This window comes from Saccostrea cucullata, unplaced genomic scaffold, assembly GCF_032062105.1.
Source record: "Saccostrea cucullata isolate Sc308-1 unplaced genomic scaffold, CSIRO_AGI_Scuc_v1 ctg382, whole genome shotgun sequence".
In the NCBI taxonomy this organism is placed as follows: domain Eukaryota; kingdom Metazoa; phylum Mollusca; class Bivalvia; order Ostreida; family Ostreidae; genus Saccostrea; species Saccostrea cuccullata.
In genome coordinates, this window is record NW_026925758.1 from 609,917 (window position 1) to 626,768 (window position 16,852).

General features: G+C 32.2%; 1 protein-coding gene across 1 annotated transcript in view; it reads right to left on the reverse strand.

Moving 5' to 3' along the window:
* LOC134269766 (inactive rhomboid protein 1-like) overlaps positions 1-11,778 on the reverse strand; it is a 228,453-nt gene extending 216,675 nt beyond the window's left edge. The window contains exon 1 of the mRNA XM_062751974.1: positions 11,775-11,778. The gene's annotated coding sequence lies outside the window, so the exon portion shown is untranslated. The remainder of the gene's footprint in view (positions 1-11,774) is intronic.
* Positions 11,779-16,852: the final 5,074 nt, after the last annotated feature.

Sequence of the window (16,852 nt, forward strand, 5' to 3'; positions counted from 1 at the left end):
TGGTCCTGCCACTCTAAATGTACTGCTGCATCTTGGCACTTACCCCACTTCTGTGGTATGCCACCTCTCTCTCCATCAGCCTACTGCCTTATACAGGTCTTACGTATAAGCTAATATTGGTGACCCTCACTGCCTATTCCCCGAAACTGTGTGCCTTATTCAGGTCTTATCACAAGTTTAAGAGAATAGACAGGTCAAGCCTCAACAAGCTTGTCACTACAGAGGTATCCTGAGATTCTGTAACACGGCATGTGTTATCTCAGTGCAGTCCCAGTAGATAGGCAGTTACAAACTACTTAAATGATTGTAAAATTAATATTTTTTAGTGTTTAAGAAATTAGACGAAAACATAGGTCTAACGTTTCATACGAAACTAAATCACAAAAGCTAAATAACTAAGACTGAAGGGTAAAATTATCTACAATAAAACATATGGAGATAACGAACAGTATTCAAGATCAAAAAGTCCATAAAACAATACTAAATAGGAGCAAAGCAAACACAGAACTCCAAAACATCAGAGGTAGGATCAGGTGCCATGGAGGAGTGAGCATCCCCTGCCAACTGGTCACACCCGCCATGTGCTCCATGTCATGATTGGGAAAATAACGGGAAAATACGTCGTCGATTCAGTGTATAAATAATGGACTAACAATACGTATGAAAAACGTCAGTCAGCATTTGACTCGATGATAAATTGTATAAATTGACAAGCTCATTGTATCTACCAAATAAATGATGACTTTAAACGAGACTGCTGATTTTCTTGTTTCATCAACTCAAGCTCACCAGGATATATCGTAACGAGACAAGAATGGAAATTATCATTGTTAATTGACAATACGTCGTCGATATATCTAAATGTCGAGACGTAGGCCTCAGCAAGTCTTTTCTTCTTTTCACGCTTTAGATTTTCCACAAATTCTGCTTCATATGAATACTAAAATAGGTCTGCAAATAAAGGGGCACAATTGGCTCCCATTGGAATTCCAATAGATTGTTGGAAGAACTGGTCTCCAAAAACCACATAGATATTGTCAATCAGAAAAGCAAGCATCTTTTTGATGTCAATTTCAGTGTACTTTTGTGTACAATCAGAATGTTTTAACAAAAGAATTTTGCAAATGACCAATGACAAGATATGTAAATTTACAAGTTCCATTTTTTTTAAAAAAGCAGCTGTCAATGATATAAAAAAGCCTGGACTTTAATTGATCGTGGGCAATTGTTGTGAACAATGTTGAAAAGTTGTAAATTTAAGCTGTTGATTTTGGTAAAATCTTGTGATTTTAAAATGTCCAAAAGTTCCTTGGAATTTTTAAGTATCCACAGCTTATTTACACCACTTCTTGAATATACGAGGGCTGTTCAATAAATAATGTCCTCGGTGCTCGGAAAGAAGCCAAAGACGCTTATCAATGATTTAGTCTTCATGATTTAACTTATTAATCTCTTTTAATTAAAAGATCTCGATCGACCGGCCACATCCACTGTTGCATGGCAAAAGGAAATGTGGAAATAACGATCAGTAGTCTGCCTCAAAAAACCTATCACAAAATACCAATCAGGAGAAAAATCTATACACATAAGAATTTAGATCAGGTGCCATGCAGGATCGAGTGTCCCCTGCTGACCGGACTCAGCTGCAGTGTGCTTTCCGTGATCAATATGTAAATAATGACCGAAAAATGACTTTGATGATAGATTGTTTTTGCTCACAAGTTCACTATATCGACAGAAGTCTTGTGAAATGGCGACTTAAAGGCCCCCGGCTGTTGATATTCCTGTTTCATAGACTTGTTTGTCCATAACTTTTTACTTTATATTAAAGAAATATTTCGTACGTAGAGCATGGTTTGAGTATAAAATTACCCGAAAGACAGTATTTGATCTTTACGATGCTTATATACTAATGTTACAGAAAAAGTTTCAATACCCTAAGCATGCACACAAACTCCATCCGCCACATTCTTATAGTGCGTTCAATTGTATTTTGTTTGCTTTGTTCAGCGATGCTGGTACACATGTACCTTCTACCTGTATTGAATTTAAGTAAATCCTAATCATTGATTTCTTTGCTTAAAGGTGTCAGTGAATGCTTGTATGTTTAGGAACTGCAAACAAATTAAACACTTGTTATTATTACATATATACATTTCGTATCAATACTGAATTGAATTCTGAGGTCTTTTGAAATCCGTTTATTGCATTTCAATTTCTATTACTTTGAAAAATTTATCTGGTTTGCCATTTGGAAAGGAAATTCGAGTGGTAAAAAAACCCCGTTAAATAAGAGAGTATTGTTATGTTCGGCAAATGCTAAACTTTTTTATGGTATAATGATATATAACAGATTCATCAGTCTGCATTTTTACATATTTTTAAACCTATAGTATTACATTTATTGGCTAAGACATGGAATATGCATTACTCTTTAGTTTTTTTATTGCTAAAACCCGCAATTTACCCCCATAAATGCAGAGTCGACAATAATTATCTTTTGAAGCATGATATAAAGTTTTCAGTTACAATACAAACCAAATGTTTTTATTGTTAAATGCACAGTTTTGATGGCTTCATGACATAGAGAGACATACGAAGGTTATTCCAGATATACTTAAACCTTTTATCTGTTTGTTTGACCTATAGAATAAAATATAGCATTGATATCCATCGTTATCAACATTTTAAAATAACAACTTGCAGGCATTTCGACGTAATTTCATATACCATCACAGTAGCTCATTCGCTAATATACTGACTCTGTGATCGTTTGATTGAGATTGAAAATAAGTCGATGGAAAGAGTTAGCGGTAGATGTTTGCACGGATAAAATTCCTCGTTGTTCGATATCATCATTTACTATCAATGTTTTTAAAAAATAAGCTTGTGAGATAAGTTTGTGATGTCTTTGGACGACCCTCTTATTTTTGAAATTGTCCATTTATTCTGAGATAATGTTATGCGGAAGCAGTAACTTGTGATCTTCTCAGACATTAACCTTCTTACCTAGCAATCACTAGTGGATTGGGATGTTTATTATACCCCTTGTAGCTTTACTACTTAGTCTTACGATAGAAATAATATGGTTCTCGTTATGCATTCTGATTTTTTTATTTCCCTAGTTGTGATACAGAGTAATTATAAAATGCCTTTTCTTTGATTAGGATTTTCCTTTGTGGTAAAGATGTGCTCGGATCTGGGATTATTCCATATTTCCTGAAAACAAAATATCAAATGTTGGGAACGAATACATTTTACAAGGAAATATTAAAAATAATCATAATTCTGTGATTTCATTTCGTTGGCATCAATTTTAGTGTAGTTTGTAAATCAGACATTTTTGCGATAAGTATTTCGAGGATAAATATTTCGTGGACAAAAGCATTGTCTATACAAATGAATATCATATTTCTTAATTCAAGGAAAATTTAATTTCGTGGATCAGCTCAACAACGAAATCCTCGAAAATTGTTGCTCAAGGAATATTGATGAAACCACGGTATATAATGAAATATATGGAGATAACGAACAGTATTGAAGCTCAAAAGTCCGTTAAACTTTTGAAAAAGAGGAGCAGAGCGAACAAGGACCCCCAAAACATCAGAGGTGAGATCAGGTGCCATGGAGGTGTGAACATTCCCTGCCGACCAGTCACACCAGTCGTGTGTTACTTGTCATGATTTGGAAATAACGGAAAATCCGTCGTCAATCAGTGTATTAATAATGGACTAACAATTGGTATGAAAAACGTCAGTCAGCATTTGACTCGGTGATAATTTGCATTTGCTGACAAGGTCATTGTATCGACCATAGAACTTACGAAATGATGACTTTAAACAGACTGCTGATATTTTTGTTTCAGCAACTTGTTTGTCAATAATTTACCTCGTTGTGAAAATTGTACATACACAGTGCATGCTTTCGCGTATCGAATCAACTGAGATATATAAACTCTGTATGCATGTGATGAAGGTATATTCCTGCATAAGTAAGGGAAGATGAGAATTGAAAAGTTAAAGTCATCATGTTTATCACAGAACTTGGTTATAAGATTACCATTAACGTTTTTTAAGTATAATATTCAAATATGAAACAGATCTTTCAGACCCTGTGGTATCTTTTGTCGCAAGCGGATCGTATCGACATAAGAATGGAAATAACCATAGTTAATTGAAAATCAATAAATAAATCAGATTAAAAGAAAAGAAAAGAAAATATGATTATTTGTTTCTTTGTAAAGGGTTAGTATATGTAGGACAATAGTTTTGAAATACATGATTTTTTTCCAATTTTAAAGAGGGATCTGTGTTTCTTGGAGCTCGGAGGCAGGATCATTATTTGTTTTTAGAGGTAATCTTGCCCGACGGACCCTGCCTGTTGAAACTTACCTTAATATATTCTAGATAGTAGTACGTAGAATTATCCTGAAATGAGAGAGAGAGAGAGAGAGAGAGAGAGAGAGAGAGAGAGTATAAATTCTGAATAAGGTCACACACACAATAACGCGACCAGAAGCATGTCTAATTTTAATGTTGACCCAATAGCTTCCTTGACCTTGAATGAGTCTATTAGTTTCTATATGTTCACATTATACAAGTAATCCTAGACGAATCGATAAAACTGTAAAACAATTCAGTGCAATCATATATTTTATAGGTTTTACCTCAAAATGTGTTCTATTTGTTTTCCTTACTTCATAACCTATCTTCAAAGCTCATTACAAATTTTGTATCTACTTTTTTTTTTGTTTTGCATTTCGATGAATTACCGTATACCGAATTATTTTAGCGGGTTGCTAATTTTGGCTCAATTTGGCGTTTTGATGATATTATCCGCTAAAATTTCAATCGCTAAAATAGTCAGTACTCTTCTTATTGTTTAACAGCAAGGAGCTGAAACACTGTCCGCTTAAATAAATTACGCCATAATTATTGGCATACCAGAGCTTGCAAAACGCCAAATTTTACACCCGCCAAGAAAACCCGCTGTACGAGAATGGAATAAATGTAATCTGTCATAAGAAAAAATATATCAAATTTGGGAAAAATCGAATCAAATCGATCAGGAGAAAGAAAATTTTCTCTCATTTTGATCAGAATTTCTTAGAAAACATTAAAAGAATTTGTAAGCATGAAAGTAATTGAAAGTAAAGACTTTTGGATGTATTTTTATTCGCTTAAGCATTAAACTCTCGCGTTGCTCTCTGGTAGACCTAAACATGTCAATGACATGGACATATTTTGTTAAAATTACATCCATATAATTGCTTTAGCATTCGCCTTCAGGATTTATAGTTAAAATCATATTTACGCTTTTTTTTGATAATTTCATTGATTTTAAAGCTAGTAAACAAGTGTGCAAATTCTATATTCAAAAAACCCCAGGCGTGGTTTACTAGTGCATTGACAATAGTAATGCTATGTTCATTTTTCACATCATCCAATGACAAAACAGCGCTGCAGAAAACAAAGTAAAATACTGAAATAAACTGGAATTAATCATAAAAGAACCATAAAGATAAGGAAGAAAAACCCTCAGAAATCCATAAAGATAGTATAAATTGGTAAAAGAATGAATACGGACGAATACATAGTATAAATGGGTAAAAAAGCGAATACGGACCTCTAAACTTATCAGATCGAGGTCTGATCAGGTGCCATAAAGGAAAAGCCTTCCCTGTCTTCCGCTCACATCCACTGATTGCACCTTACCTTTGTCATGATCGGGCAAAAGGAAAAACGGAGATGTAACTATGATTTGTAAATTAAATGTTTTATATTTTATCAATTCCACCTGATCCCACCTCTGATGTTTTGAAGGCCCCTGTTTGCTCTGCTCCTATATTTTGTATTTTTTATAGACTTCTGAGCTCGAATACTGTTCGTTAACTCCCATTTACTAGTATTATATTTTATTCCAATAAAATTATCAACAAAACAGTGTTTGTTATGATATCACGTTGGTATGCATGCACTATAACAAGAACAGCGACTCTGTATTGACCATTTATACTGATATTCAAGTATACTCAGGACGTCCTTGGTTGGGATTGTGGGGTATTATTTAAGGATATATGATGAAAACAATCGCTTTCTAAATTGAAAATAACAGCTTGATTCTTATTTCAATGAGTAAAATGAACAGGTTTCACCGGTACATTTTAATTTTTCATTTAGTGTTTCATAATTGGGTTTGAAGTTGAAAAACATATATCTATATATATTAATACGGAAGGTTACGGAAGCCCAATAGTGCAAACCAAAAATATATAAAGAAAAACGAAATTAATATATAAAGAAAAACGAAATTATTAAATAAAGAAAAACGAAATTAATATATAAAGAAAAACGAAATTATTAAATAAAGAAAACGAAATTAATATACAAAGAAAAACGAAATTATTAAATAAAGAAAAACGAAATTAATATATAAAGAAAAACGAAATTATTAAATAAAGAAAAACGAAATTAATATATATAAAGAAAAACGAAATTATTAAATAAAGAAAAACGAAATTAATATATAAAGAAAAACGAAATTATTAAATAAAGAAAAACGAAATTATTAAAAAAAGAAAAACGAAATTATTATATAAAGAAAAACGAAATTATTAAAAAAAGAAAAACGAAATTATTAAAAAAGAAAAACGAAATTATTAAATAAAAAGGAGAGTGAGGGAGAAAGAGAAAATATCAACTGAAACAAATACTTCAATCTAATGTTTGAAGTAAATTGTCAATAATTGTTTAACGGTATACGTAATTTGTTAATGTGTGGCATTATGCATAGAGGATCATGAGGGTGGCTGTTTCTGCTTGATTAAAATTAATGACATCCATTCAAAAGAGCACTTGAATCGCAAAAGGTCAAGACCTTGCGTATAGTATTACTGGATTCCCACGAACTTAACCTAGCGTCCGATCTGTGTACCCATAAATCTTAGATTGTTTAAACTATAAAAAGAAAAATGATTTGATTACTTTGTGGGATTTGTTATTTACAAGAGTGTGCATTGTTTGTTCACAAATATCACCGACTTATAAATACACAAATTGAGAGTTTGTCATTTAAAATATATGAGAACAAGAACTATAGTACCACTGAATTATAAATAGTACAGATTGAGAGTTTGACATTTATAATATGTGAGAACAAGTACTAGTAGCCAGTACATCACCTCTAATTATGCGTTGATAAGACCAAGGAATCAACTGAAGGTGATTTGCTTTACTTCTAATATAGTAAGCAATCATTAAAATCTACTTCTTGTAACCTCTTTGACTTGTTTTACTTTTTGCACCTGTTCTCTTTAAACATTTTTTTATAATGTCAAACAAACCCAAGTCCGATCGATAACGTATTATTTTACAGCATTTTCTAATGAATGTATTGTGCGATAGTTGAATAATGGATAAGGGAATTTCCTTAATGTTAAAAATTCAACAATTACGAGTTGTAAACAACGGAATCTTAACGTTCATGTTTTCTTAAATAGTTGTGCAATTAGATATCAAAGGTTAAATTCTCCCCATCCATGAATTGTAATGGATATGTTTTCGATATAGGAAAAGGTGAATGTAAAGGCAAACATCTCGCTCGTTTATTGTCGAAACAAAATCAGGTCCATCAGACGCGGTGCACTAATGATTTATGGGTTCAGACCCTTACCGTGCACCTCTATAAATTCCGTATTTTAGTTTCAGTTTTTCTACTTTTAATAATTTCGTTTTTCTTTATATATTAATTTCGTTTTTCTTTATATATTAATTTTGTTTTTCTTTATATATTAATTTCGTTTTTCTTTATTTAATAATTTCGTTTTTCTGTATATAATAACTTTGTTTTCTTTATTTAATAATTTCGTTTTTCTTTAAATATTAATTTCGTTTTTCTTTATTTAATAATTTCGTTTGCCATTATATAATAATTTCGTTTTTCTTTATTTAATAATTTCGTTTTTCTTTATATATTAATTTCGTTTTTCTTTATTTAATAATTTCGTTTTTCTTTATATATTAATTTCGTTTTTGTTTTTCTTTATTTAATAATTTCGTTTGCCATTATATAATAATTTCGTTTTCTTTATTTAATAATTTCGTTTTTCTTTATATATTAATTTTGTTTTTCTTTATTTAATAATTTCGTTTGCACTATTGGGCTTCCGTAGAAGGTTGCAAAAAACGTAAACATTTTAACATCATAGATGTTTTACAATCTCCTAATTACCTGCTTCATTTGCATAAAAAGAACAGGACCAAAAATATACAACTATTCAGGTTTCCGTTTTTGTTTGTATCAACTGTTCAATACAGTTGTTATCAGCCGCAGAAGCGGCCGATCTATTTGTGGTTGAGTTAGAAAGTGCACAGGGGGAAATGAGACTTTTTTTTTATTAGTTCAATAAAATAATTCTTTAATGATAACAAGTAAAAATCATGAGTAAACTATTTTAAAAACTTGCTTAAACTTAGTATTAATTGTTGTTATTATAATTCAATTTCACTTCTCATCAGATAATTGATAATTAATGGTTATACAAAAAGAGTTTCCAATAGATTCTCCCCAGTCTGAGAGTGTGTAAGATATAAAAGGAAATCGTCATGATTTTCTGGATAATAATGAGGTGGTAAAAGTGATTGGTGAATAAAAATTGAAAATTTTTCAAGTAGTAAAAATTGTTAACATGCTCTAGAGCTGCAAATGACACCAAGATATTTTTTTTTCTACATTTTCATGATTTTGCACCGCGGCTGGCAGCATATCCTACTCTGCAGCAACCATGGGCATTATCACGTGACCAATATCCAGGGTATCAGCACGTAGTTCATCTTTATTTTGATGACAATAAATTCTTATCATTCATCAATCATCATTGCAGGCACGTAGCAACAGGGGACATGGGGGGCTGCCCCCCTTCACTTTTTTAAAGCATAATTTTTTAACTATTTAAAATGTTCATAGAAGCCCCCCCCCCTCCCACACACACACACACACAAACACACATACTTATAGTTACAGCAAGAAGTCAAATACGATTTTCAGGTTTGGAAAACAATTTCCTTTTCTTTCTTTCTTTTTTTCTTTTCTTTTTTTTTTTTTTTCTTTTAAAGTTTTCTAGTGTAGGATAAAATTTATCTGGCTGCCCCCCTACTTTGAAAATCGATGCTACGTCCCTGTATTGACATTTTTATACATCGATGAATTTATTATCTATTATAATCTATATAAAAGCAAATGTGGTAAAATGTCTATTTATTCAATTCTTTGATATTATATATTTTTTGCTTTGAATACAGCCTGAAATAAGAATTATTCAATTATTTCGCCTTGGAATATCCCTGACGTGATTTCCTTGCATAGACGCTTTTAAAATTGTGAATGAAATTTTTTAAATGCTTAATTTTGTTTGCGGCCGATTTGATCCTTTGCATCAATTTTACTTGTCGTTCTCTTGTAAATCTGAGAACAACTTGAGTTCCTTAATCTTTGAAATTGTCGACAAGTTTTGGTGTGTATTAATAATAATAAAAATATCTAACACCATTCATATAAAATTAGTACGGGAAGATTTTGTCCTTTTACAGAAATTCTTCAAATCCCTGTAAATTATTTCTACACAGAACATCCATGAAACGATATCGCGCATACAAGATTCATCGTTTGGCACTGTACTCACGTGATGAAATATAAAGCGGAGAGAGAGAGAGAGAGAGAGAGAGAGAGAGAGAGAGAGAGAGAGAGAGAGAGAGAGAGAGATTTTTCTACTAAAGAGGAGAAAGAATTTTTTTTTTAAATGTAAGCAATATATATATCGTGTTTTCTTTGCACATTGTTTTTATGTCACGCACATGTTATCAGAATTTCGCATGGCGTCAGTGTACACAGGCTCATGTAGATGAAATAAGACAATATCAATCCCATTTTAAATACATTTGATCAGTGCTTACTACAGTGTATCTATTCCAGATATATTACTAAAGTCAGGGTCGCTTCACACAAATGTTCAGATGAAATATAGTTCCATTCATGTTAAGTAAATACAACATTACAGCAAATGATTCGGATAATGAAGTGTATGTAATACGTTCAGGACACTCTAATTAAGGTTTAATAGTGATCAATTAAAGATCTTTTTTAACCCAATGAAATTCAAATGAAAATATTCAAGTTCCTACGCTAGCAGCCTCCTCAATCTTTTTCACAAAAATAAATAGGTCATCCTTCAATTGATAAATCTTTTCACCAATAACATGCATATTACTTTCATGATTATTGCTTGTTAATTAATTATCCCGTATTTTCTTCTGAGTTAGAATATTTATCATTAATTGTGTGTTTATTTTTTTTTCTCTCTTTTTCTTCAAAATATTCAATGGTTATACGACACTTCTCGGCAAAACAAAATTTCTATTCTCATGTCCATATGACATATCCAGGTCAGCTTGAGACAAACGATACCTGACACATCTTTTTCATATTTGGATATTTTACTTGATAAAGACGTTCATGGTAATCTCACAGTGAAGCTCTAAGTTAAACGGGATAACTTTAACTTTACAATCGTCAATTTCCTTACTTATGCAACAATATACCTTCATCGCCTCCATAATACGGAGTTTATATCTCTCAGTTGATTCAGAACGAAAGAGGATGTTCTACGTATACATGTACAATTTCTTCACTCCTCACTAAGATATTGACAGTAGTGAAGGAAAAACTTCAAGAGTACTGTGCAACAGTATAATCAAAAAGTGGTGTGAATCAGATGTGGATACTCAAAAATTCTAAAGAACTTTTGGACAATTTGAGATCTCAATATTTTACCAAAATCAACAGCTTAAAAACTTACGACTTTTCAAATTCTTACGCAATCATTCCCCACGATAAATTAAAGTCAAGACTTTTTGGTATTATTGACAGCTGCTTTTTCAATAAAAATGGAACTCGTAAATTTACTTACCTGGTCATTGGTCATTTGCAAAATTATTTTGTTAAAGCACATTTCGATTACACACACAAGTACTCGGAAGTAGACATCAAAAAGATGCTTGAGTTTCTGATTGACAATATCTATGTGGTTTTTGGTGACCAGGTCTTCCAACAATCTGTTGGTATTTTCATAGGTACCATTTGCGCTCCGTTATTTGCAGACATATTTTTGTATTCATATGAAACAGAATTTGTGCAAAATCTTATGCGCGAAAAGAAGAAAACACTTGCTGTGGCCTTCAACTCAACATTTAGATATATTGACGACGTATTGTCAATTAACAATGGTAATTCCTATTCCTTTGTCGATAAGATATATCCTGGGGAGCTTGAGAAAAAAAATTACCACAGAGTCTGACACATCTGCTTCATACTTGAATATTTTACTTGAAAAAGACGTTAATCGGATTCATACAACCAAGCTCTATGATAAACTTGATGACATTAACTTTTCCATCGTCAACTTTCCGTACTAACACAGCAATATACCTTCATCACCTTCATCACCTGTATACGGTGTTTATATTTCTCAGTTGACTCGATACGCAAGGGCATGCTCCACGTATGAACAGTTTCTAAAACGAAGTAAGTTATTGACAGACAAGTTGATGAAACAAAAATATCAGAAGTCTTGTTTAAAGTCGTCATTTTGTAAGTTCTTTGGTCGATACAATGACCTTGTCAGCGAATATAATTTATCATTGAGTCAAATGCTTACTGACGTTTTTCATACTAATTGTTAGTCCATTATTTATACACTGAATTGACGACGGATTTCTCCGTTATTTTCCGATCATAACAAGGAGCACACGGCGGGTGTGACCGGTCGGCAGTGATGCTCATTCTCCATGGCACCTGATCCCACCTCTGATGTTTTTGAGGTCCGTATTTGCTCTGCTCCTGTTTTGTATTAATATTGTTTTATGGTTTTTTGATTTTGAATACTGTTCGTCTCCATAATTATCCTTCATCTCCATATATTTCATTTAAATTAGATTTGTTTGTTTTTAAGAGGAAATGTTTGTTCGTTGGTATTTTACTGCAAAATTTGTTACAATTTTTATTTCTTTCATTAGGTTCGGTTAACTAAAAACCAGAAGAAAACATTCTTCGTGTTTTCTGTTTAAATTGTCTAATCCGATTCCTTTATATGTTTCTAAAACTCCTCATCGATTCTGACTGTGTGTCGAAGTCTTCCCTTCATATTTAAACCGTCATCCTTCATCCTCTTCCACCTCAATACTCTTGACGCGGAGATGACAAATGAACTACGTTAATATTATTTTCTTGCTTTCTCATGGTAACATTAAAATAGCTTGGTATTTTGAAAGCTTTTATAAATCCGGAATCCGTGATAGGTTAATAAAATGCTGATCTTTAATAATACTTCCACTAGAAGGAAGACAAATTTTGAGTACCATTACCAAAGCTAATTGAGGCTTTTTCGGTATTAACATTCGATTTTTTTTTTCTTTAATTAAAAATGTATTCATTACTTATTCAGCGCTTGGATTTTGAATTGGACATGATAATCATGCAATTGGCTTGATTTGTGACTTAGCGATCTTAAAGTTTGTTTAGAAAACCTTTATCTGTTCTTCAAAATTTGGAATACAGCAGACGATCGACAAATAAATTCAATCGATGGGGTCATACGAATATAGGTCTATTGTAAGACACTAAATTTAAAATAAATGAAAGATATGGAGATAATGAACAGTATTGAAGATCAAGAGCTTCAAGGATTCAAGATAAAGTGCCACTTTTGTCAAGGTTTTACTATTTGGATTATTCAAAAATTAATTTGACTGAATTAATAACTTTACTTTACAATTTCATACATAGGGTAATCAATTTTAGAATGAAATCTATCTGTTTTATTTTGTCAATATTATTTTCAACTGTTGTACTTTAAAGAGGCGACGCATGAGGGAATTATCAGCTGAATTAAAAGGATGGAAAAAATAAAGGAAAACAATAAAATGCATCTGATGTTTTATATCAAATTACATATTGCAATGCATCGCTATTTAAGGAAAGTGAAGCCCTAATTGGGTGCTTCTAATGTTGATATTGAAATGTATTCCGACAACGCAGTGACATCCTTAAATATTTACTCAACATATGTTACAATAAAGATAAATTAAACTTTGTTTAAAACAAACTTCAATTAGTTTGAAGATTGCATTACGGAAGAAAAGGAAGCCAAACCAACCTGTTTTTTTCCTCAAACTCGGATATGCCAACTAAGGAATTGACGCGGTTTTAGATATATAGAGATATACATAGAGATACATGTGTATCACAACATATTTCAAGTTCAAGACATCGTGTATTTCCTAAAAATCAACTATTGATTCATAGCTTTTTAATTACAAAACAAAAAACTTTACCTGATGCCCTTGTTCTTCTTCACCGTACAACCGCCGAAATTTAGGGTAATATGAACTTTCAACTGGCGACATAATTTCAATAATTTTATGAATTCTGTGAAAGACTACGCCATACCATAGACCAAAGATGAAAATAAAACATATTAACACGTTGTCAGGATAGATTAAGTGCATCAGAAAAATACATAAAGATAACAAACAGTATAATCAAGCTCAAAAGTCCATAAAACAATACAAAATATGAGCAGAGCAAACACGGACCTCCAATGCATCAGAGGTGGGATCAGGTGCCATGGAGGAGTAATAGGAACTTGCGCATCCACATAAAATAACGTCTTCGTAAAGATCAACTTCTTCATGCTTGCAGGTCTAGTATTCTTTCCAACTTTAGAATGTTGATGCGCAAATAAATATTTACGTAAATATGAACCTCTTTAAATATATCAGAATATGAATGAAGATTTAAAATGATAAATTATTTTTTTTTCATAACAAAGATTTCTGCTTAAGCCACACGAAAAATGATTGTTTTCCTCAAATGCTCTCGCATGCTCTGACAATCATGTGCTTAACATTCAATTAAAGTTGTTCCTCTGCTTAGTCTTGCTACACTTACAGATCATGCATATGGAGTCAAATTGCTTATCAAATTTATCACTAAACTTCATATATAGCTTTTGAGAGGGACGTTTATTACTTTTATTTTGGTACTTTTAGTAAAGTTTATGTTCCGGACTTACTGTTCCCCTTATTACACTAGGCTCTGTAATTCATTAGCATGCACTCATTTCACCATAATTCAAGTGCAGACGACAAACTCATTTGAGATCGATCAGTGTTTGTTTTCTTCGCCTTTTAATCATGTTCATATGAAGGAATTCGTCATGATAATTACAGAATGATGAGGAAAGAAGTGTTTTACTTTTCAATCCTGACTGTTCATAATATATATTTATTATTATCTAACACGGTACTCTAATTGTACATGATTTTGAGGAATACTGTGGTCGCCAGGTCCCCAGATTCTGATATGAATTAATGAATACTTGTAAATGCATGCTGCCAAAAGCAGTAACATCAATAATTAGGGTATGGACAAATGGCATGTTAACTGTGAGGCAGTTCCGTAAATATCCTTTCAGACACAAATCATACTCATTAAGCCAGAAGTGGTCAGAATAAAACTATCAAATAACCTGGTGACTACGGAAGCCCAATAGTGCAAACCAAAAATATATAAAGAAAAACGAAATTAATATATAAACTACTCTGAAGCAATAGTAGGGAATACAAGATGTCTTGCATTTGAAATATGACGGGATACACATGCAGGAACGAGTACTACCTGATGGCAATATCCAAACCCGCGTAAATTCCTTAATTTGGCATATTGGAGTTTTAGGAAAAACATGTTGGTTTTGCTTCATTTTCTGCCGTAATACAATCTTCAAATTATTTGTTCAATTTATTTTTGTTGTAACATCATGAACATATGTTGAGTAAATTATTAAAGAAGTCAATACTTTGTTGGAAAAATTTTCAATATCAAAGTCATTTAGAAGACCCAATTATGGCTTCACTTTCCTTAAATAGCGATGCATTGCAATATGTAATTTGATATAAAACACCAGATGTATATTATTGTTTTACTTTATTTTTTTCCATACTTTTAATTCAGTTGATAATTCCCTCATGTGTTGCCTCTTGAAAGTAAAACTGTTGAAGACAATATTGATAAAATACAAATGATAGATTTAATTTCTTTACAAGAGGCCCACGGGCCTTATAGGTCACCTGAGTATTGTGTAACAACTTTCAAACAATTAAATTTGGTTCGTGTTTTAATGAATTTCACAATTTTGGTAGAGGACTCAATGTTCATTACATTCATGCCAACAGTTTGCCTGCTTGATGTCCAGGAGTAAAGAAGAAGATTTTTAAAGATTGCAATAATTTTAGTGGTTTTGGCCCCACCCCTCAGGCCCCAGGGTGGCGGGGACCATGGAATTAACAAAGTTTGTTTCCCTTTACCCATAGATGCTGTATACCAAATTTGGTTGAAATTGGTTCAGTGGTTTCAGAGAAGAAGCTGAAAATGTTCAAATGTTAACGCACGACGCACGACGGACGACGACGGACAAAAACGGATAGCAATAGGTCACCTGAGTTTACTCAGGTGACCTAAAAATCGATTACGCATTGTATGAAATTGAAAAGCAAAGATGTTAATTCAGTCAAATCAATTTTTGAATAAACCAATTCGTAAACCCCTTGACAAAAGTTATCTAGAATCCTTAAAGCTCGTACACTTATTAAATCTATGAATTTGCCGTTGTGTTATTTGTGTCTCGTATAAAGTCATCATTTCGTAAGTTCTATGGTCGATGCAAAGACCTTGTCAACAAATACAATTTATCATTGAATCAAATGCTGACTGACGTTTCGCATGCTAATTGTTAGTCCATTATTAATTATTTACACTGAATACATGACGACCGATCCCAATCATGACAAGGAGCACAATTTGGGTGTGTCCGGTCAGCAGGGGATGCTCACTCCTGCATGGCACCCGATCACACTTCTGGTGTTTGGAGGTTCGTGTTTGCTCCTATTATGTATAGTTTTATGGACTTTTGAACTTGGGTACTGTTAGTTATCTCCGTATGTTGCATTGTACGTAAGGAATTATCCTGAATCTTTTATTTAATAATTGACAGAAAAGTACATCTTATGATTATTTTTTATAATACTTTTCTTTGCATTTTGAATTTGAGTTAGATTTTTTTTTCATTTTTACATAATTAATAAAACAAAAAAACCCAAATAAGTCAGATATATTCTTGACTTCCTATTGTTGTAATTTTAGTTTAGTTTAGTATGTTTTTGTGATTTTTCTTACCAAGCTTTTGCGCCTGAATATGCATACAATTAAAAAAAAACTTAACGACAAACCAGCTCATTTTATTCAGATTCATTTTATCACACGTTGAACACATAGCTATTACGTATTACACATTATTTTAAACAGGTACTCTGACGTTGTGCCTTTAAAAGTATCTGCAGAAAGAGGTTTGTCCCAAAAGGTCATAGAAAGGGCAAAACAATTTATCTCAAAATTTCAAAAAATGAATTCTGTAGAAGATTATGCAAGGCGGCGATGGGTAAGTTATGAAAAAGAAAATGTTGACACGTTGTTAGAATGGATTAAAAGATTCAGAACTATGTTACAAGAGCAAATCAAAAGATTGAGGGGCAATGATGAAAACCATATTTTCTTTTGTATTCAAGAATCCACAGGTGAAAAAATTACATAGATTACTAAATTATTATGTACAGGTCCCTGCTGACAAATCAGGTAACAACATTTTCTTCGTTTGTCAGGCTCATTATATAAATTGTAATTTAGAGGTAATCCAATTTATATTTATAGTTCTCTTTGGATGGAATAAATTCATCAAAATCGATTT